Genomic DNA, 19177 nt, shown 5'->3' on the forward strand with positions numbered 1-19177 from the left:
TGCGATTCGCTGTTTCCGGGTGCTTTTGCAGTTTACTACATCAAATTTCATACATTTTGATGCATGGAAAAAGTCAAAAAAAAAAAAAAAAACTTGTGGGCTCCACGCAAATCTACTCGTGCTCTCCGACGAAAAGGATATATGGAATCGCGAGTCATGTACTAACGGGTGCGATCATACCAGCACTAATGCACCGGATCCCATCAGAACTCCGCAGTTAAGCGTGCTTGGGCGAGAGTAGTACTAGGATGGGTGACCTCCCGGGAAGTCCTCGTGTTGCACCCCTTTTTATTTTTTTTTCTTCATTTTGAAACGCGTCTCATCTTTAAAACCCCATAACTTTTTAACCGTGAGGAACTACGCCGCCCACAGCACCATTTCGGAAAGCCCCCAAAACCATCTAGGTCAGTGAATAGGCCTGGCCATTTTTCGAGCCCAAATTCAGCCGTTTAGAGCCTCAAACAGGCTGCCGAATGTTACGGGCTGTGAACGAGATGCGATTCGCTGTTTCCGGGTGCTTTTGCAGTTTACTACATCAAATTTCATACATTTTGATGCATGGAAAAAGTCAAAAAAAAAAAAAAAACTTGTGGGCTCCACGCAAATCTACTCGTGCTCTCCGACGAAAAGGATATATGGAATCGCGAGTCATGTACTAACGGGTGCGATCATACCAGCACTAATGCACCGGATCCCATCAGAACTCCGCAGTTAAGCGTGCTTGGGCGAGAGTAGTACTAGGATGGGTGACCTCCCGGGAAGTCCTCGTGTTGCACCCCTTTTTATTTTTTTTTCTTCATTTTGAAACGCGTCTCATCTTTAAAACCCCATAACTTTTTAACCGTGAGGAACTACGCCGCCCACAGCACCATTTCGGAAAGCCCCCAAAACCATCTAGGTCAGTGAATAGGCCTGGCCATTTTTCGAGCCCAAATTCAGCCGTTTAGAGCCTCAAACAGGCTGCCGAATGTTACGGGCTGTGAACGAGATGCGATTCGCTGTTTCCGGGTGCTTTTGCAGTTTACTACATCAAATTTCATACATTTTGATGCATGGAAAAAGTCAAAAAAAAAAAAAAAACTTGTGGGCTCCACGCAAATCTACTCGTGCTCTCCGACGAAAAGGATATATGGAATCGCGAGTCATGTACTAACGGGTGCGATCATACCAGCACTAATGCACCGGATCCCATCAGAACTCCGCAGTTAAGCGTGCTTGGGCGAGAGTAGTACTAGGATGGGTGACCTCCCGGGAAGTCCTCGTGTTGCACCCCTTTTTATTTTTTTTTCTTCATTTTGAAACGCGTCTCATCTTTAAAACCCCATAACTTTTTAACCGTGAGGAACTACGCCGCCCACAGCACCATTTCGGAAAGCCCCCAAAACCATCTAGGTCAGTGAATAGGCCTGGCCATTTTTCGAGCCCAAATTCAGCCGTTTAGAGCCTCAAACAGGCTGCCGAATGTTACGGGCTGTGAACGAGATGCGATTCGCTGTTTCCGGGTGCTTTTGCAGTTTACTACATCAAATTTCATACATTTTGATGCATGGAAAAAGTCAAAAAAAAAAAAAAAACTTGTGGGCTCCACGCAAATCTACTCGTGCTCTCCGACGAAAAGGATATATGGAATCGCGAGTCATGTACTAACGGGTGCGATCATACCAGCACTAATGCACCGGATCCCATCAGAACTCCGCAGTTAAGCGTGCTTGGGCGAGAGTAGTACTAGGATGGGTGACCTCCCGGGAAGTCCTCGTGTTGCACCCCTTTTTATTTTTTTTTCTTCATTTTGAAACGCGTCTCATCTTTAAAACCCCATAACTTTTTAACCGTGAGGAACTACGCCGCCCACAGCACCATTTCGGAAAGCCCCCAAAACCATCTAGGTCAGTGAATAGGCCTGGCCATTTTTCGAGCCCAAATTCAGCCGTTTAGAGCCTCAAACAGGCTGCCGAATGTTACGGGCTGTGAACGAGATGCGATTCGCTGTTTCCGGGTGCTTTTGCAGTTTACTACATCAAATTTCATACATTTTGATGCATGGAAAAAGTCAAAAAAAAAAAAAAACTTGTGGGCTCCACGCAAATCTACTCGTGCTCTCCGACGAAAAGGATATATGGAATCGCGAGTCATGTACTAACGGGTGCGATCATACCAGCACTAATGCACCGGATCCCATCAGAACTCCGCAGTTAAGCGTGCTTGGGCGAGAGTAGTACTAGGATGGGTGACCTCCCGGGAAGTCCTCGTGTTGCACCCCTTTTTATTTTTTTTTCTTCATTTTGAAACGCGTCTCATCTTTAAAACCCCATAACTTTTTAACCGTGAGGAACTACGCCGCCCACAGCACCATTTCGGAAAGCCCCCAAAACCATCTAGGTCAGTGAATAGGCCTGGCCATTTTTCGAGCCCAAATTCAGCCGTTTAGAGCCTCAAACAGGCTGCCGAATGTTACGGGCTGTGAACGAGATGCGATTCGCTGTTTCCGGGTGCTTTTGCAGTTTACTACATCAAATTTCATACATTTTGATGCATGGAAAAAGTCAAAAAAAAAAAAAAAACTTGTGGGCTCCACGCAAATCTACTCGTGCTCTCCGACGAAAAGGATATATGGAATCGCGAGTCATGTACTAACGGGTGCGATCATACCAGCACTAATGCACCGGATCCCATCAGAACTCCGCAGTTAAGCGTGCTTGGGCGAGAGTAGTACTAGGATGGGTGACCTCCCGGGAAGTCCTCGTGTTGCACCCCTTTTTATTTTTTTTTCTTCATTTTGAAACGCGTCTCATCTTTAAAACCCCATAACTTTTTAACCGTGAGGAACTACGCCGCCCACAGCACCATTTCGGAAAGCCCCCAAAACCATCTAGGTCAGTGAATAGGCCTGGCCATTTTTCGAGCCCAAATTCAGCCGTTTAGAGCCTCAAACAGGCTGCCGAATGTTACGGGCTGTGAACGAGATGCGATTCGCTGTTTCCGGGTGCTTTTGCAGTTTACTACATCAAATTTCATACATTTTGATGCATGGAAAAAGTCAAAAAAAAAAAAAAAACTTGTGGGCTCCACGCAAATCTACTCGTGCTCTCCGACGAAAAGGATATATGGAATCGCGAGTCATGTACTAACGGGTGCGATCATACCAGCACTAATGCACCGGATCCCATCAGAACTCCGCAGTTAAGCGTGCTTGGGCGAGAGTAGTACTAGGATGGGTGACCTCCCGGGAAGTCCTCGTGTTGCACCCCTTTTTATTTTTTTTTCTTCATTTTGAAACGCGTCTCATCTTTAAAACCCCATAACTTTTTAACCGTGAGGAACTACGCCGCCCACAGCACCATTTCGGAAAGCCCCCAAAACCATCTAGGTCAGTGAATAGGCCTGGCCATTTTTCGAGCCCAAATTCAGCCGTTTAGAGCCTCAAACAGGCTGCCGAATGTTACGGGCTGTGAACGAGATGCGATTCGCTGTTTCCGGGTGCTTTTGCAGTTTACTACATCAAATTTCATACATTTTGATGCATGGAAAAAGTCAAAAAAAAAAAAAAACTTGTGGGCTCCACGCAAATCTACTCGTGCTCTCCGACGAAAAGGATATATGGAATCGCGAGTCATGTACTAACGGGTGCGATCATACCAGCACTAATGCACCGGATCCCATCAGAACTCCGCAGTTAAGCGTGCTTGGGCGAGAGTAGTACTAGGATGGGTGACCTCCCGGGAAGTCCTCGTGTTGCACCCCTTTTTATTTTTTTTTCTTCATTTTGAAACGCGTCTCATCTTTAAAACCCCATAACTTTTTAACCGTGAGGAACTACGCCGCCCACAGCACCATTTCGGAAAGCCCCCAAAACCATCTAGGTCAGTGAATAGGCCTGGCCATTTTTCGAGCCCAAATTCAGCCGTTTAGAGCCTCAAACAGGCTGCCGAATGTTACGGGCTGTGAACGAGATGCGATTCGCTGTTTCCGGGTGCTTTTGCAGTTTACTACATCAAATTTCATACATTTTGATGCATGGAAAAAGTCAAAAAAAAAAAAAAAACTTGTGGGCTCCACGCAAATCTACTCGTGCTCTCCGACGAAAAGGATATATGGAATCGCGAGTCATGTACTAACGGGTGCGATCATACCAGCACTAATGCACCGGATCCCATCAGAACTCCGCAGTTAAGCGTGCTTGGGCGAGAGTAGTACTAGGATGGGTGACCTCCCGGGAAGTCCTCGTGTTGCACCCCTTTTTATTTTTTTTTCTTCATTTTGAAACGCGTCTCATCTTTAAAACCCCATAACTTTTTAACCGTGAGGAACTACGCCGCCCACAGCACCATTTCGGAAAGCCCCCAAAACCATCTAGGTCAGTGAATAGGCCTGGCCATTTTTCGAGCCCAAATTCAGCCGTTTAGAGCCTCAAACAGGCTGCCGAATGTTACGGGCTGTGAACGAGATGCGATTCGCTGTTTCCGGGTGCTTTTGCAGTTTACTACATCAAATTTCATACATTTTGATGCATGGAAAAAGTCAAAAAAAAAAAAAAAACTTGTGGGCTCCACGCAAATCTACTCGTGCTCTCCGACGAAAAGGATATATGGAATCGCGAGTCATGTACTAACGGGTGCGATCATACCAGCACTAATGCACCGGATCCCATCAGAACTCCGCAGTTAAGCGTGCTTGGGCGAGAGTAGTACTAGGATGGGTGACCTCCCGGGAAGTCCTCGTGTTGCACCCCTTTTTATTTTTTTTTCTTCATTTTGAAACGCGTCTCATCTTTAAAACCCCATAACTTTTTAACCGTGAGGAACTACGCCGCCCACAGCACCATTTCGGAAAGCCCCCAAAACCATCTAGGTCAGTGAATAGGCCTGGCCATTTTTCGAGCCCAAATTCAGCCGTTTAGAGCCTCAAACAGGCTGCCGAATGTTACGGGCTGTGAACGAGATGCGATTCGCTGTTTCCGGGTGCTTTTGCAGTTTACTACATCAAATTTCATACATTTTGATGCATGGAAAAAGTCAAAAAAAAAAAAAAACTTGTGGGCTCCACGCAAATCTACTCGTGCTCTCCGACGAAAAGGATATATGGAATCGCGAGTCATGTACTAACGGGTGCGATCATACCAGCACTAATGCACCGGATCCCATCAGAACTCCGCAGTTAAGCGTGCTTGGGCGAGAGTAGTACTAGGATGGGTGACCTCCCGGGAAGTCCTCGTGTTGCACCCCTTTTTATTTTTTTTTCTTCATTTTGAAACGCGTCTCATCTTTAAAACCCCATAACTTTTTAACCGTGAGGAACTACGCCGCCCACAGCACCATTTCGGAAAGCCCCCAAAACCATCTAGGTCAGTGAATAGGCCTGGCCATTTTTCGAGCCCAAATTCAGCCGTTTAGAGCCTCAAACAGGCTGCCGAATGTTACGGGCTGTGAACGAGATGCGATTCGCTGTTTCCGGGTGCTTTTGCAGTTTACTACATCAAATTTCATACATTTTGATGCATGGAAAAAGTCAAAAAAAAAAAAAAACTTGTGGGCTCCACGCAAATCTACTCGTGCTCTCCGACGAAAAGGATATATGGAATCGCGAGTCATGTACTAACGGGTGCGATCATACCAGCACTAATGCACCGGATCCCATCAGAACTCCGCAGTTAAGCGTGCTTGGGCGAGAGTAGTACTAGGATGGGTGACCTCCCGGGAAGTCCTCGTGTTGCACCCCTTTTTATTTTTTTTTCTTCATTTTGAAACGCGTCTCATCTTTAAAACCCCATAACTTTTTAACCGTGAGGAACTACGCCGCCCACAGCACCATTTCGGAAAGCCCCCAAAACCATCTAGGTCAGTGAATAGGCCTGGCCATTTTTCGAGCCCAAATTCAGCCGTTTAGAGCCTCAAACAGGCTGCCGAATGTTACGGGCTGTGAACGAGATGCGATTCGCTGTTTCCGGGTGCTTTTGCAGTTTACTACATCAAATTTCATACATTTTGATGCATGGAAAAAGTCAAAAAAAAAAAAAAAACTTGTGGGCTCCACGCAAATCTACTCGTGCTCTCCGACGAAAAGGATATATGGAATCGCGAGTCATGTACTAACGGGTGCGATCATACCAGCACTAATGCACCGGATCCCATCAGAACTCCGCAGTTAAGCGTGCTTGGGCGAGAGTAGTACTAGGATGGGTGACCTCCCGGGAAGTCCTCGTGTTGCACCCCTTTTTATTTTTTTTTCTTCATTTTGAAACGCGTCTCATCTTTAAAACCCCATAACTTTTTAACCGTGAGGAACTACGCCGCCCACAGCACCATTTCGGAAAGCCCCCAAAACCATCTAGGTCAGTGAATAGGCCTGGCCATTTTTCGAGCCCAAATTCAGCCGTTTAGAGCCTCAAACAGGCTGCCGAATGTTACGGGCTGTGAACGAGATGCGATTCGCTGTTTCCGGGTGCTTTTGCAGTTTACTACATCAAATTTCATACATTTTGATGCATGGAAAAAGTCAAAAAAAAAAAAAAAACTTGTGGGCTCCACGCAAATCTACTCGTGCTCTCCGACGAAAAGGATATATGGAATCGCGAGTCATGTACTAACGGGTGCGATCATACCAGCACTAATGCACCGGATCCCATCAGAACTCCGCAGTTAAGCGTGCTTGGGCGAGAGTAGTACTAGGATGGGTGACCTCCCGGGAAGTCCTCGTGTTGCACCCCTTTTTATTTTTTTTTCTTCATTTTGAAACGCGTCTCATCTTTAAAACCCCATAACTTTTTAACCGTGAGGAACTACGCCGCCCACAGCACCATTTCGGAAAGCCCCCAAAACCATCTAGGTCAGTGAATAGGCCTGGCCATTTTTCGAGCCCAAATTCAGCCGTTTAGAGCCTCAAACAGGCTGCCGAATGTTACGGGCTGTGAACGAGATGCGATTCGCTGTTTCCGGGTGCTTTTGCAGTTTACTACATCAAATTTCATACATTTTGATGCATGGAAAAAGTCAAAAAAAAAAAAAAAACTTGTGGGCTCCACGCAAATCTACTCGTGCTCTCCGACGAAAAGGATATATGGAATCGCGAGTCATGTACTAACGGGTGCGATCATACCAGCACTAATGCACCGGATCCCATCAGAACTCCGCAGTTAAGCGTGCTTGGGCGAGAGTAGTACTAGGATGGGTGACCTCCCGGGAAGTCCTCGTGTTGCACCCCTTTTTATTTTTTTTTCTTCATTTTGAAACGCGTCTCATCTTTAAAACCCCATAACTTTTTAACCGTGAGGAACTACGCCGCCCACAGCACCATTTCGGAAAGCCCCCAAAACCATCTAGGTCAGTGAATAGGCCTGGCCATTTTTCGAGCCCAAATTCAGCCGTTTAGAGCCTCAAACAGGCTGCCGAATGTTACGGGCTGTGAACGAGATGCGATTCGCTGTTTCCGGGTGCTTTTGCAGTTTACTACATCAAATTTCATACATTTTGATGCATGGAAAAAGTCAAAAAAAAAAAAAAACTTGTGGGCTCCACGCAAATCTACTCGTGCTCTCCGACGAAAAGGATATATGGAATCGCGAGTCATGTACTAACGGGTGCGATCATACCAGCACTAATGCACCGGATCCCATCAGAACTCCGCAGTTAAGCGTGCTTGGGCGAGAGTAGTACTAGGATGGGTGACCTCCCGGGAAGTCCTCGTGTTGCACCCCTTTTTATTTTTTTTTCTTCATTTTGAAACGCGTCTCATCTTTAAAACCCCATAACTTTTTAACCGTGAGGAACTACGCCGCCCACAGCACCATTTCGGAAAGCCCCCAAAACCATCTAGGTCAGTGAATAGGCCTGGCCATTTTTCGAGCCCAAATTCAGCCGTTTAGAGCCTCAAACAGGCTGCCGAATGTTACGGGCTGTGAACGAGATGCGATTCGCTGTTTCCGGGTGCTTTTGCAGTTTACTACATCAAATTTCATACATTTTGATGCATGGAAAAAGTCAAAAAAAAAAAAAAACTTCTGGGCTCCACGCAAATCTACTCGTGCTCTCCGACGAAAAGGATATATGGAATCGCGAGTCATGTACTAACGGGTGCGATCATACCAGCACTAATGCACCGGATCCCATCAGAACTCCGCAGTTAAGCGTGCTTGGGCGAGAGTAGTACTAGGATGGGTGACCTCCCGGGAAGTCCTCGTGTTGCACCCCTTTTTATTTTTTTTTCTTCATTTTGAAACGCGTCTCATCTTTAAAACCCCATAACTTTTTAACCGTGAGGAACTACGCCGCCCACAGCACCATTTCGGAAAGCCCCCAAAACCATCTAGGTCAGTGAATAGGCCTGGCCATTTTTCGAGCCCAAATTCAGCCGTTTAGAGCCTCAAACAGGCTGCCGAATGTTACGGGCTGTGAACGAGATGCGATTCGCTGTTTCCGGGTGCTTTTGCAGTTTACTACATCAAATTTCATACATTTTGATGCATGGAAAAAGTCAAAAAAAAAAAAAAAACTTGTGGGCTCCACGCAAATCTACTCGTGCTCTCCGACGAAAAGGATATATGGAATCGCGAGTCATGTACTAACGGGTGCGATCATACCAGCACTAATGCACCGGATCCCATCAGAACTCCGCAGTTAAGCGTGCTTGGGCGAGAGTAGTACTAGGATGGGTGACCTCCCGGGAAGTCCTCGTGTTGCACCCCTTTTTATTTTTTTTTCTTCATTTTGAAACGCGTCTCATCTTTAAAACCCCATAACTTTTTAACCGTGAGGAACTACGCCGCCCACAGCACCATTTCGGAAAGCCCCCAAAACCATCTAGGTCAGTGAATAGGCCTGGCCATTTTTCGAGCCCAAATTCAGCCGTTTAGAGCCTCAAACAGGCTGCCGAATGTTACGGGCTGTGAACGAGATGCGATTCGCTGTTTCCGGGTGCTTTTGCAGTTTACTACATCAAATTTCATACATTTTGATGCATGGAAAAAGTCAAAAAAAAAAAAAAACTTGTGGGCTCCACGCAAATCTACTCGTGCTCTCCGACGAAAAGGATATATGGAATCGCGAGTCATGTACTAACGGGTGCGATCATACCAGCACTAATGCACCGGATCCCATCAGAACTCCGCAGTTAAGCGTGCTTGGGCGAGAGTAGTACTAGGATGGGTGACCTCCCGGGAAGTCCTCGTGTTGCACCCCTTTTTATTTTTTTTTCTTCATTTTGAAACGCGTCTCATCTTTAAAACCCCATAACTTTTTAACCGTGAGGAACTACGCCGCCCACAGCACCATTTCGGAAAGCCCCCAAAACCATCTAGGTCAGTGAATAGGCCTGGCCATTTTTCGAGCCCAAATTCAGCCGTTTAGAGCCTCAAACAGGCTGCCGAATGTTACGGGCTGTGAACGAGATGCGATTCGCTGTTTCCGGGTGCTTTTGCAGTTTACTACATCAAATTTCATACATTTTGATGCATGGAAAAAGTCAAAAAAAAAAAAAAAACTTGTGGGCTCCACGCAAATCTACTCGTGCTCTCCGACGAAAAGGATATATGGAATCGCGAGTCATGTACTAACGGGTGCGATCATACCAGCACTAATGCACCGGATCCCATCAGAACTCCGCAGTTAAGCGTGCTTGGGCGAGAGTAGTACTAGGATGGGTGACCTCCCGGGAAGTCCTCGTGTTGCACCCCTTTTTATTTTTTTTTCTTCATTTTGAAACGCGTCTCATCTTTAAAACCCCATAACTTTTTAACCGTGAGGAACTACGCCGCCCACAGCACCATTTCGGAAAGCCCCCAAAACCATCTAGGTCAGTGAATAGGCCTGGCCATTTTTCGAGCCCAAATTCAGCCGTTTAGAGCCTCAAACAGGCTGCCGAATGTTACGGGCTGTGAACGAGATGCGATTCGCTGTTTCCGGGTGCTTTTGCAGTTTACTACATCAAATTTCATACATTTTGATGCATGGAAAAAGTCAAAAAAAAAAAAAAACTTCTGGGCTCCACGCAAATCTACTCGTGCTCTCCGACGAAAAGGATATATGGAATCGCGAGTCATGTACTAACGGGTGCGATCATACCAGCACTAATGCACCGGATCCCATCAGAACTCCGCAGTTAAGCGTGCTTGGGCGAGAGTAGTACTAGGATGGGTGACCTCCCGGGAAGTCCTCGTGTTGCACCCCTTTTTATTTTTTTTCTTCATTTTGAAACGCGTCTCATCTTTAAAACCCCATAACTTTTTAACCGTGAGGAACTACGCCGCCCACAGCACCATTTCGGAAAGCCCCCAAAACCATCTAGGTCAGTGAATAGGCCTGGCCATTTTTCGAGCCCAAATTCAGCCGTTTAGAGCCTCAAACAGGCTGCCGAATGTTACGGGCTGTGAACGAGATGCGATTCGCTGTTTCCGGGTGCTTTTGCAGTTTACTACATCAAATTTCATACATTTTGATGCATGGAAAAAGTCAAAAAAAAAAAAAAAACTTCTGGGCTCCACGCAAATCTACTCGTGCTCTCCGACGAAAAGGATATATGGAATCGCGAGTCATGTACTAACGGGTGCGATCATACCAGCACTAATGCACCGGATCCCATCAGAACTCCGCAGTTAAGCGTGCTTGGGCGAGAGTAGTACTAGGATGGGTGACCTCCCGGGAAGTCCTCGTGTTGCACCCCTTTTATTTTTTTTTCTTCATTTTGAAACGCGTCTCATCTTTAAAACCCCATAACTTTTTAACCGTGAGGAACTACGCCGCCCACAGCACCATTTCGGAAAGCCCCCAAAACCATCTAGGTCAGTGAATAGGCCTGGCCATTTTTCGAGCCCAAATTCAGCCGTTTAGAGCCTCAAACAGGCTGCCGAATGTTACGGGCTGTGAACGAGATGCGATTCGCTGTTTCCGGGTGCTTTTGCAGTTTACTACATCAAATTTCATACATTTTGATGCATGGAAAAAGTCAAAAAAAAAAAAAATTCAGCTGGGCTCCACGCAAATCTACTCGTGCTCTCCGACGAAAAGGATATATGGAATCGCGAGTCATGTACTAACGGGTGCGATCATACCAGCACTAATGCACCGGATCCCATCAGAACTCCGCAGTTAAGCGTGCTTGGGCGAGAGTAGTACTAGGATGGGTGACCTCCCGGGAAGTCCTCGTGTTGCACCCCTTTTTATTTTTTTTCTTCATTTTGAAACGCGTCTCATCTTTAAAACCCCATAACTTTTTAACCGTGAGGAACTACGCCGCCCACAGCACCATTTCGGAAAGCCCCCAAAACCATCTAGGTCAGTGAATAGGCCTGGCCATTTTTCGAGCCCAAATTCAGCCGTTTAGAGCCTCAAACAGGCTGCCGAATGTTACGGGCTGTGAACGAGATGCGATTCGCTGTTTCCGGGTGCTTTTGCAGTTTACTACATCAAATTTCATACATTTTGATGCATGGAAAAAGTCAAAAAAAAAAAAAAAACAGCTGGGCTCCACGCAAATCTACTCGTGCTCTCCGACGAAAAGGATATATGGAATCGCGAGTCATGTACTAACGGGTGCGATCATACCAGCACTAATGCACCGGATCCCATCAGAACTCCGCAGTTAAGCGTGCTTGGGCGAGAGTAGTACTAGGATGGGTGACCTCCCGGGAAGTCCTCGTGTTGCACCCCTTTTATTTTTTTTTCTTCATTTTGAAACGCGTCTCATCTTTAAAACCCCATAACTTTTTAACCGTGAGGAACTACGCCGCCCACAGCACCATTTCGGAAAGCCCCCAAAACCATCTAGGTCAGTGAATAGGCCTGGCCATTTTTCGAGCCCAAATTCAGCCGTTTAGAGCCTCAAACAGGCTGCCGAATGTTACGGGCTGTGAACGAGATGCGATTCGCTGTTTCCGGGTGCTTTTGCAGTTTACTACATCAAATTTCATACATTTTGATGCATGGAAAAAGTCAAAAAAAAAAAAATTCAGCTGGGCTCCACGCAAATCTACTCGGGCTCTCCGACGAAAAGGATATATGGAATCGCGAGTCATGTACTAACGGGTGCGATCATACCAGCACTAATGCACCGGATCCTATCAGAACTCCGCAGTTAAGCGTGCTTGGGCGAGAGTAGTACTAGGATGAGTGACCTCTCGGGAAGTCCTCGTGTTGCACCCCTTTTATTTTTTTTTCTTCAATTTGAAACGCGTCTCGTCTTTAAAACCCCATAAATTTTTAACCGTGAGGAACTACGCCGCCCACAGCACCATTTCGGAAAGCCCCCAAAACCATCTAGGTCAGTGTATAGGCACGACGATTTTTCGAGCCCAAATTCAGCCGTTTAGAGCCTCAAACAGGCTGCCGAATGTTACGGGCTGCGAACGAGATGCGATTCGCTGTTTCGGGTGCTTTTGCAGTTTACTACATCAATTTCCATACATTTTGATGCATGGAAATTAAAAAAAAAAAAAAAAATTCAGCTGGGCTCCACGCAAATCTACTCGGGCTCTCCGACGAAAAGGATATATGGAATCGCGAGTCATGTACTAACGGGTGCGATCATACCAGCGCTAATGCACCGGATCCTATCAGAACTCCGCAGTTAAGCGTGCTTGGGCGAGAGTAGTACTAGGATGAGTGACCTCTCGGGAAGTCCTCGTTTTGCACCCCTTTTATTTTTTTTTCTTCAATTTGAAACGCGTCTCGTCTTGAAAACCCCATAAATTTTTAACCGTGAGGAATTACGCCGCCCACAGCACCATTTCGGAAAGCCCCCAAAACCATCTAGGCCAGTGTATAGGCACGACGATTTTTCGAGCCCAAATTCAGCCGTTTAGAGCCTCAAACAGGCTGCCGAATGTTACGGGCTGCGAACGAGATGCGATTCGCTGTTTCCGGGTGCTTTTGCAGTTTACTACATCAATTTCCATACATTTTGATGCATGGAAATTTTTTTAAAAAAAAAAATTCAGCTGGGCTCCACGCAAACCTACTCGGGCTCTCCGACGAAAAGGATATATGGAATCGCGAGTCATGTACTAACGGGTGCGATCATACCAGCGCTAATGCACCGGATCCTATCAGAACTCCGCAGTTAAGCGTGCTTGGGCGAGAGTAGTACTAGGATGAGTGACCTCTCGGGAAGTCCTCGTGTTGCACCCCTTTTATTTTTTTTTCTTCAATTTGAAACGCGTCTCGTCTTTAAAACCCCATAAATTTTTAACCGTGAGGAATTACGCCGCCCACAGCACCATTTCGGAAAGCCCCCAAAACCATCTAGGCCAGTGTATAGGCACGACGATTTTTCGAGCCCAAATTCAGCCGTTTAGAGCCTCAAACAGGCTGCCGAATGTTACGGGCTGCGAACGAGATGCGATTCGCTGTTTCGGGTGCTTTTGCAGTTTACTACATCAATTTCCATACATTTTGATGCATGGAAATTAAAAAAAAAAAAAAATTCAGCTGGGCTCCACGCAAATCTACTCGGGCTCTCCGACGAAAAGGATATATGGAATCGCGAGTCATGTACTAACGGGTGCGATCATACCAGCGCTAATGCACCGGATCCTATCAGAACTCCGCAGTTAAGCGTGCTTGGGCGAGAGTAGTACTAGGATGAGTGACCTCTCGGGAAGTCCTCGTGTTGCACCCCTTTTATTTTTTTTTCTTCAATTTGAAACGCGTCTCGTCTTGAAAACCCCATAAATTTTAACCGTGAGGAATTACGCCGCCCACAGCACCATTTCGGAAAGCCCCCAAAACCATCTAGGCCAGTGTATAGGCACGACGATTTTTCGAGCCCAAATTCAGCCGTTTAGAGCCTCAAACAGGCTGCCGAATGTTACGGGCTGCGAACGAGATGCGATTCGCTGTTTCCGGGTGCTTTTGCAGTTTACTACATCAATTTCCATACATTTTGATGCATGGAAATTTTTTTTTAAAAAAAAAATTCAGCTGGGCTCCACGCAAACCTACTCGGGCTCTCCGACGAAAAGGATATATGGAATCGCGAGTCATGTACTAACGGGTGCGATCATACCAGCGCTAATGCACCGGATCCTATCAGAACGCCGCAGTTAAGCGTGCTTGGGCGAGACTAGTACTAGGATGAGTGACCTCTCGGGAAGTCCTCGTGTTGCACCCCTTTTATTTTTTTTCTTCAATTTGAAACGCGTCTCGTCTTTAAAACCCCATAAATTTTTAACCGTGAGGAATTACGCCGCCCACAGCACCATTTCGGAAAGCCCCCAAAACCATCTAGGCCAGTGTATAGGCACGACGATTTTTCGAGCCCAAATTCAGCCGTTTAGAGCCTCAAACAGGCTGCCGAATGTTACGGGCTGCGAACGAGATGCGATTCGCTGTTTCGGGTGCTTTTGCAGTTTACTACATCAATTTCCATACATTTTGATGCATGGAAATTAAAAAAAAAAAAAAATTCAGCTGGGCTCCACGCAAATCTACTCGGGCTCTCCGACGAAAAGGATATATGGAATCGCGAGTCATGTACTAACGGGTGCGATCATACCAGCGCTAATGCACCGGATCCTATCAGAACTCCGCAGTTAAGCGTGCTTGGGCGAGAGTAGTACTAGGATGAGTGACCTCTCGGGAAGTCCTCGTTTTGCACCCCTTTTATTTTTTTTCTTCAATTTGAAACGCGTCTCGTCTTGAAAACCCCATAAATTTTTAACCGTGAGGAATTACGCCGCCCACAGCACCATTTCGGAAAGCCCCCAAAACCATCTAGGCCAGTGTATAGGCACGACGATTTTTCGAGCCCAAATTCAGCCGTTTAGAGCCTCAAACAGGCTGCCGAATGTTACGGGCTGCGAACGAGATGCGATTCGCTGTTTCCGGGTGCTTTTGCAGTTTACTACATCAATTTCCATACATTTTGATGCATGGAAATTTTTTTTAAAAAAAAAATTCAGCTGGGCTCCACGCAAACCTACTCGGGCTCTCCGACGAAAAGGATATATGGAATCGCGAGTCATGTACTAACGGGTGCGATCATACCAGCGCTAATGCACCGGATCCTATCAGAACGCCGCAGTTAAGCGTGCTTGGGCGAGACTAGTACTAGGATGAGTGACCTCTCGGGAAGTCCTCGTGTTGCACCCCTTTTATTTTTTTTCTTCAATTTGAAACGCGTCTCGTCTTTAAAACCCCATAAATTTTTAACCGTGAGGAATTACGCCGCCCACAGCACCATTTCGGAAAGCCCCCAAAACCATCTAGGCCAGTGTATAGGCACGACGATTTTTCGAGCCCAAATTCAGCCGTTTAGAGCCTCAAACAGGCTGCCGAATGTTACGGGCTGCGAACGAGATGCGATTCGCTGTTTCGGGTGCTTTTGCAGTTTACTACATCAATTTCCATACATTTTGATGCATGGAAATTAAAAAAAAAAAAAATTCAGCTGGGCTCCACGCAAATCTACTCGGGCTCTCCGACGAAAAGGATATATGGAATCGCGAGTCATGTACTAACGGGTGCGATCATACCAGCGCTAATGCACCGGATCCTATCAGAACTCCGCAGTTAAGCGTGCTTGGGCGAGAGTAGTACTAGGATGAGTGACCTCTCGGGAAGTCCTCGTTTTGCACCCCTTTTATTTTTTTTTCTTCAATTTGAAACGCGTCTCGTCTTGAAAACCCCATAAATTTTTAACCGTGAGGAATTACGCCGCCCACAGCACCATTTCGGAAAGCCCCCAAAACCATCTAGGCCAGTGTATAGGCACGACGATTTTTCGAGCCCAAATTCAGCCGTTTAGAGCCTCAAACAGGCTGCCGAATGTTACGGGCTGCGAACGAGATGCGATTCGCTGTTTCCGGGTGCTTTTGCAGTTTACTACATCAATTTCCATACATTTTGATGCATGGAAATTTTTTTTTAAAAAAAAAATTCAGCTGGGCTCCACGCAAACCTACTCGGGCTCTCCGACGAAAAGGATATATGGAATCGCGAGTCATGTACTAACGGGTGCGATCATACCAGCGCTAATGCACCGGATCCTATCAGAACGCCGCAGTTAAGCGTGCTTGGGCGAGACTAGTACTAGGATGAGTGACCTCTCGGGAAGTCCTCGTGTTGCACCCCTTTTTATTTTTTTCTTCAATTTGAAACGCGTCTCGTCTTTAAAACCCCATAAATTTTTAACCGTGAGGAATTACGCCGCCCACAGCACCATTTCGGAAAGCCCCCAAAACCATCTAGGCCAGTGTATAGGCACGACGATTTTTCGAGCCCAAATTCAGCCGTTTAGAGCCTCAAACAGGCTGCCGAATGTTACGGGCTGCGAACGAGATGCGATTCGCTGTTTCGGGTGCTTTTGCAGTTTACTACATCAATTTCCATACATTTTGATGCATGGAAATTAAAAAAAAAAAAAAATTCAGCTGGGCTCCACGCAAATCTACTCGGGCTCTCCGACGAAAAGGATATATGGAATCGCGAGTCATGTACTAACGGGTGCGATCATACCAGCGCTAATGCACCGGATCCTATCAGAACTCCGCAGTTAAGCGTGCTTGGGCGAGAGTAGTACTAGGATGAGTGACCTCTCGGGAAGTCCTCGTGTTGCACCCCTTTTATTTTTTTTTTCAATTTGAAACGCGTCTCGTCTTGAAAACCCCATAAATTTTTAACCGTGAGGAATTACGCCGCCCACAGCACCATTTCGGAAAGCCCCCAAAACCATCTAGGCCAGTGTATAGGCACGACGATTTTCGAGCCCAAATTCAGCCGTTTAGAGCCTCAAACAGGCTGCCGAATGTTACGGGCTGCGAACGAGATGCGATTCGCTGTTTCCGGGTGCTTTTGCAGTTTACTACATCAATTCCATACATTTTGATGCATGGAAATTTTTTTAAAAAAAAAATTCAGCTGGGCTCCACGCAAACCTACTCGGGCTCTCCGACGAAAAGGATATATGGAATCGCGAGTCATGTACTAACGGGTGCGATCATACCAGCGCTAATGCACCGGATCCTATCAGAACGCCGCAGTTAAGCGTGCTTGGGCGAGACTAGTACTAGGATGAGTGACCTCTCGGGAAGTCCTCGTGTTGCACCCCTTTTATTTTTTTTTCTTCAATTTGAAACGCGTCTCGTCTTTAAAACCCCATAAATTTTTAACCGTGAGGAATTACGCCGCCCACAGCACCATTTCGGAAAGCCCCCAAAACCATCTAGGCCAGTGTATAGGCACGACGATTTTTCGAGCCCAAATTCAGCCGTTTAGAGCCTCAAACAGGCTGCCGAATGTTACGGGCTGCGAACGAGATGCGATTCGCTGTTTCGGGTGCTTTTGCAGTTTACTACATCAATTTCCATACATTTTGATGCATGGAAATTTAAAAAAAAAAAAAATCAGCTGGGCTCCACGCAAATCTACTCGGGCTCTCCGACGAAAAGGATATATGGAATCGCGAGTCATGTACTAACGGGTGCGATCATACCAGCGCTAATGCACCGGATCCTATCAGAACTCCGCAGTTAAGCGTGCTTGGGCGAGAGTAGTACTAGGATGAGTGACCTCTCGGGAAGTCCTCGTTTGCACCCCTTTTATTTTTTTTCTTCAATTTGAAACGCGTCTCGTCTTGAAAACCCCATAAATTTTAACCGTGAGGAATTACGCCGCCCACAGCACCATTTCGGAAAGCCCCCAAAACCATCTAGGCCAGTGTATAGGCACGACGATTTTTCGAGCCCAAATTCAGCCGTTTAGAGCCTCAAACAGGCTGCCGAATGTTACGGGCTGCGAACGAGATGCGATTCGCTGTTTCCGGGTGCTTTTGCAGTTTACTACATCAATTTCCATACATTTTGATGCATGGAAATTTTTTTAAAAAAAAAATTCAGCTGGGCTCCACGCAAACCTACTCGGGCTCTCCGACGAAAAGGATATATGGAATCGCGAGTCATGTACTAACGGGTGCGATCATACCAGCGCTAATGCACCGGATCCTATCAGAACGCCGCAGTTAAGCGTGCTTGGGCGAGACTAGTACTAGGATGAGTGACCTCTCGGGAAGTCCTCGTGTTGCACCCTTTATTTTTTTTCTTCAATTTGAAACGCGTCTCGTCTTTAAAACCCCATAAATTTTAACCGTGAGGAATTACGCCGCCACAGCACCATTTCGGAAAGCCCCCAAAACCATCTAGGCAGTGTATAGGCACGACGATTTTTCGAGCCCAAATTCAGCCGTTTAGAGCCTCAAACAGGCTGCCGAATGTTACGGGCTGCGAACGAGATGCGATTCGCTGTTTCGGGTGCTTTTGCAGTTTACTACATCAATTTCCATACATTTTGATGCATGGAAATTAAAAAAAAAAATTCAGCTGGGCTCCACGCAAATCTACTCGGGCTCTCCGACGAAAAGGATATATGGAATCGCGAGTCATGTACTAACGGGTGCGATCATACCAGCGCTAATGCACCGGATCCTATCAGAATCCGCAGTTAAGCGTGCTTGGGCGAGAGTAGTACTAGGATGAGTGACCTCTCGGGAAGTCCTCGTTTTGCAACCCCCTTTTATTTTTTTTTTTCAATTTGAAACGCGTCTCGTCTTGAAACCCATAAATTTTCAACCGTGAGGAATTACGGCCGCCACAGCACCATTTCGGAAAGCCCCAAAACCATCTAGGCCAGTGTATAGGCACGACGATTTTTCGAGCCCAAATTCAGCCGTTTAGAGCCTCAAACAGGCTGCCGAATGTTACGGGCTGCGAACGAGATGCGATTCGCTGTTTCCGGGTGCTTTTGCAGTTACTACATCAATTCCATACATTTTGATGCATGGAAATTTTTTTTAAAAAAAAATTCAGCTGGGCTCCACGCAAACCTACTCGGGCTCTCCGACGAAAAGGATATATGGAATCGCGAGTCATGTACTAACGAGTGCGATCATACCAGCGCTAATGCACCGGATCCTATCAGAAGGCAGTTAAGCGTGCTTGGGCGAGAGTAGTACTAGGATGAGTGACCTCGTCGGGAAGTCCTCGTGTTGCCCCCTTTTATTTTTTTTCTTCAATTGAAACGCGTCTCGTCTTGAAAACCCCATAAATTTTTAACCGTGAGGAATTACGCCGCCCACAGCACCATTTCGGAAAGCCCAAAACCATCTAGGCCAGTGTATAGGCACGACGATTTTTCGAGCCCAAATTCAGCCCGTTTAGAGCCTCAAACAGGCTGCCGAATGTTACGGGCTGCGAACGAGA

General features: G+C 46.5%; 38 non-coding genes and 1 pseudogene across 38 annotated transcripts; all 39 read left to right on the top strand.

Moving 5' to 3' along the window:
• The first annotated feature begins 166 nt into the window (after positions 1-166).
• Positions 167-285, top strand: LOC130502768 (5S ribosomal RNA). The gene has a single exon (XR_008940442.1). It is a non-coding gene; the product is annotated as a 5S ribosomal RNA (ribosomal RNA).
• Positions 286-660: 375 nt separating this feature from the next.
• On the top strand, positions 661-779 carry LOC130502769 (5S ribosomal RNA). Its single transcript, XR_008940443.1, has one exon. It is a non-coding gene; the product is annotated as a 5S ribosomal RNA (ribosomal RNA).
• Positions 780-1154: 375 nt separating this feature from the next.
• Positions 1155-1273, top strand: LOC130502770 (5S ribosomal RNA). The gene has a single exon (XR_008940444.1). It is a non-coding gene; the product is annotated as a 5S ribosomal RNA (ribosomal RNA).
• Positions 1274-1648: 375 nt separating this feature from the next.
• LOC130502771 (5S ribosomal RNA) lies at positions 1649-1767 on the top strand. The gene has a single exon (XR_008940445.1). It is a non-coding gene; the product is annotated as a 5S ribosomal RNA (ribosomal RNA).
• Positions 1768-2141: 374 nt separating this feature from the next.
• On the top strand, positions 2142-2260 carry LOC130502772 (5S ribosomal RNA). Its single transcript, XR_008940446.1, has one exon. It is a non-coding gene; the product is annotated as a 5S ribosomal RNA (ribosomal RNA).
• Positions 2261-2635: 375 nt separating this feature from the next.
• LOC130502773 (5S ribosomal RNA) lies at positions 2636-2754 on the top strand. Its single transcript, XR_008940447.1, has one exon. It is a non-coding gene; the product is annotated as a 5S ribosomal RNA (ribosomal RNA).
• A 375-nt stretch (positions 2755-3129) lies between these two features.
• Positions 3130-3248, top strand: LOC130502774 (5S ribosomal RNA). The gene has a single exon (XR_008940448.1). It is a non-coding gene; the product is annotated as a 5S ribosomal RNA (ribosomal RNA).
• A 374-nt stretch (positions 3249-3622) lies between these two features.
• LOC130502775 (5S ribosomal RNA) lies at positions 3623-3741 on the top strand. Its single transcript, XR_008940449.1, has one exon. It is a non-coding gene; the product is annotated as a 5S ribosomal RNA (ribosomal RNA).
• Positions 3742-4116: 375 nt separating this feature from the next.
• On the top strand, positions 4117-4235 carry LOC130502776 (5S ribosomal RNA). Its single transcript, XR_008940450.1, has one exon. It is a non-coding gene; the product is annotated as a 5S ribosomal RNA (ribosomal RNA).
• A 375-nt stretch (positions 4236-4610) lies between these two features.
• LOC130502778 (5S ribosomal RNA) lies at positions 4611-4729 on the top strand. The gene has a single exon (XR_008940452.1). It is a non-coding gene; the product is annotated as a 5S ribosomal RNA (ribosomal RNA).
• A 374-nt stretch (positions 4730-5103) lies between these two features.
• LOC130502779 (5S ribosomal RNA) lies at positions 5104-5222 on the top strand. The gene has a single exon (XR_008940453.1). It is a non-coding gene; the product is annotated as a 5S ribosomal RNA (ribosomal RNA).
• A 374-nt stretch (positions 5223-5596) lies between these two features.
• Positions 5597-5715, top strand: LOC130502780 (5S ribosomal RNA). The gene has a single exon (XR_008940454.1). It is a non-coding gene; the product is annotated as a 5S ribosomal RNA (ribosomal RNA).
• Positions 5716-6090: 375 nt separating this feature from the next.
• On the top strand, positions 6091-6209 carry LOC130502781 (5S ribosomal RNA). The gene has a single exon (XR_008940455.1). It is a non-coding gene; the product is annotated as a 5S ribosomal RNA (ribosomal RNA).
• Positions 6210-6584: 375 nt separating this feature from the next.
• Positions 6585-6703, top strand: LOC130502782 (5S ribosomal RNA). The gene has a single exon (XR_008940456.1). It is a non-coding gene; the product is annotated as a 5S ribosomal RNA (ribosomal RNA).
• Positions 6704-7078: 375 nt separating this feature from the next.
• Positions 7079-7197, top strand: LOC130502783 (5S ribosomal RNA). Its single transcript, XR_008940457.1, has one exon. It is a non-coding gene; the product is annotated as a 5S ribosomal RNA (ribosomal RNA).
• Positions 7198-7571: 374 nt separating this feature from the next.
• On the top strand, positions 7572-7690 carry LOC130502784 (5S ribosomal RNA). Its single transcript, XR_008940458.1, has one exon. It is a non-coding gene; the product is annotated as a 5S ribosomal RNA (ribosomal RNA).
• Positions 7691-8064: 374 nt separating this feature from the next.
• LOC130502785 (5S ribosomal RNA) lies at positions 8065-8183 on the top strand. The gene has a single exon (XR_008940459.1). It is a non-coding gene; the product is annotated as a 5S ribosomal RNA (ribosomal RNA).
• Positions 8184-8558: 375 nt separating this feature from the next.
• On the top strand, positions 8559-8677 carry LOC130502786 (5S ribosomal RNA). Its single transcript, XR_008940460.1, has one exon. It is a non-coding gene; the product is annotated as a 5S ribosomal RNA (ribosomal RNA).
• A 374-nt stretch (positions 8678-9051) lies between these two features.
• On the top strand, positions 9052-9170 carry LOC130502787 (5S ribosomal RNA). Its single transcript, XR_008940461.1, has one exon. It is a non-coding gene; the product is annotated as a 5S ribosomal RNA (ribosomal RNA).
• A 375-nt stretch (positions 9171-9545) lies between these two features.
• LOC130502789 (5S ribosomal RNA) lies at positions 9546-9664 on the top strand. Its single transcript, XR_008940463.1, has one exon. It is a non-coding gene; the product is annotated as a 5S ribosomal RNA (ribosomal RNA).
• A 374-nt stretch (positions 9665-10038) lies between these two features.
• Positions 10039-10157, top strand: LOC130502790 (5S ribosomal RNA). Its single transcript, XR_008940464.1, has one exon. It is a non-coding gene; the product is annotated as a 5S ribosomal RNA (ribosomal RNA).
• A 374-nt stretch (positions 10158-10531) lies between these two features.
• On the top strand, positions 10532-10650 carry LOC130502791 (5S ribosomal RNA). The gene has a single exon (XR_008940465.1). It is a non-coding gene; the product is annotated as a 5S ribosomal RNA (ribosomal RNA).
• Positions 10651-11024: 374 nt separating this feature from the next.
• Positions 11025-11143, top strand: LOC130502792 (5S ribosomal RNA). The gene has a single exon (XR_008940466.1). It is a non-coding gene; the product is annotated as a 5S ribosomal RNA (ribosomal RNA).
• A 374-nt stretch (positions 11144-11517) lies between these two features.
• LOC130502793 (5S ribosomal RNA) lies at positions 11518-11636 on the top strand. Its single transcript, XR_008940467.1, has one exon. It is a non-coding gene; the product is annotated as a 5S ribosomal RNA (ribosomal RNA).
• A 373-nt stretch (positions 11637-12009) lies between these two features.
• On the top strand, positions 12010-12128 carry LOC130502730 (5S ribosomal RNA). Its single transcript, XR_008940405.1, has one exon. It is a non-coding gene; the product is annotated as a 5S ribosomal RNA (ribosomal RNA).
• A 373-nt stretch (positions 12129-12501) lies between these two features.
• Positions 12502-12620, top strand: LOC130502734 (5S ribosomal RNA). Its single transcript, XR_008940409.1, has one exon. It is a non-coding gene; the product is annotated as a 5S ribosomal RNA (ribosomal RNA).
• A 373-nt stretch (positions 12621-12993) lies between these two features.
• Positions 12994-13112, top strand: LOC130502731 (5S ribosomal RNA). Its single transcript, XR_008940406.1, has one exon. It is a non-coding gene; the product is annotated as a 5S ribosomal RNA (ribosomal RNA).
• A 371-nt stretch (positions 13113-13483) lies between these two features.
• Positions 13484-13602, top strand: LOC130502732 (5S ribosomal RNA). Its single transcript, XR_008940407.1, has one exon. It is a non-coding gene; the product is annotated as a 5S ribosomal RNA (ribosomal RNA).
• A 373-nt stretch (positions 13603-13975) lies between these two features.
• On the top strand, positions 13976-14094 carry LOC130502738 (5S ribosomal RNA). Its single transcript, XR_008940413.1, has one exon. It is a non-coding gene; the product is annotated as a 5S ribosomal RNA (ribosomal RNA).
• Positions 14095-14464: 370 nt separating this feature from the next.
• Positions 14465-14583, top strand: LOC130502736 (5S ribosomal RNA). Its single transcript, XR_008940411.1, has one exon. It is a non-coding gene; the product is annotated as a 5S ribosomal RNA (ribosomal RNA).
• A 372-nt stretch (positions 14584-14955) lies between these two features.
• Positions 14956-15074, top strand: LOC130502739 (5S ribosomal RNA). Its single transcript, XR_008940414.1, has one exon. It is a non-coding gene; the product is annotated as a 5S ribosomal RNA (ribosomal RNA).
• Positions 15075-15443: 369 nt separating this feature from the next.
• Positions 15444-15562, top strand: LOC130502737 (5S ribosomal RNA). Its single transcript, XR_008940412.1, has one exon. It is a non-coding gene; the product is annotated as a 5S ribosomal RNA (ribosomal RNA).
• A 374-nt stretch (positions 15563-15936) lies between these two features.
• Positions 15937-16055, top strand: LOC130502740 (5S ribosomal RNA). The gene has a single exon (XR_008940415.1). It is a non-coding gene; the product is annotated as a 5S ribosomal RNA (ribosomal RNA).
• A 370-nt stretch (positions 16056-16425) lies between these two features.
• On the top strand, positions 16426-16544 carry LOC130502733 (5S ribosomal RNA). Its single transcript, XR_008940408.1, has one exon. It is a non-coding gene; the product is annotated as a 5S ribosomal RNA (ribosomal RNA).
• Positions 16545-16912: 368 nt separating this feature from the next.
• On the top strand, positions 16913-17031 carry LOC130502741 (5S ribosomal RNA). The gene has a single exon (XR_008940416.1). It is a non-coding gene; the product is annotated as a 5S ribosomal RNA (ribosomal RNA).
• Positions 17032-17401: 370 nt separating this feature from the next.
• On the top strand, positions 17402-17519 carry LOC130502743 (5S ribosomal RNA). Its single transcript, XR_008940418.1, has one exon. It is a non-coding gene; the product is annotated as a 5S ribosomal RNA (ribosomal RNA).
• Positions 17520-17889: 370 nt separating this feature from the next.
• Positions 17890-18008, top strand: LOC130502742 (5S ribosomal RNA). Its single transcript, XR_008940417.1, has one exon. It is a non-coding gene; the product is annotated as a 5S ribosomal RNA (ribosomal RNA).
• A 361-nt stretch (positions 18009-18369) lies between these two features.
• LOC130502744 (5S ribosomal RNA) lies at positions 18370-18487 on the top strand. Its single transcript, XR_008940419.1, has one exon. It is a non-coding gene; the product is annotated as a 5S ribosomal RNA (ribosomal RNA).
• Positions 18488-18855: 368 nt separating this feature from the next.
• Positions 18856-18972, top strand: LOC130502745 (5S ribosomal RNA; annotated as a pseudogene).
• The last annotated feature ends 205 nt before the right edge of the window (positions 18973-19177 follow it).

Source organism: Raphanus sativus, unplaced genomic scaffold, assembly GCF_000801105.2.
Source record: "Raphanus sativus cultivar WK10039 unplaced genomic scaffold, ASM80110v3 Scaffold0686, whole genome shotgun sequence".
NCBI classification, from domain to species: Eukaryota; Viridiplantae; Streptophyta; class Magnoliopsida; order Brassicales; family Brassicaceae; genus Raphanus; species Raphanus sativus.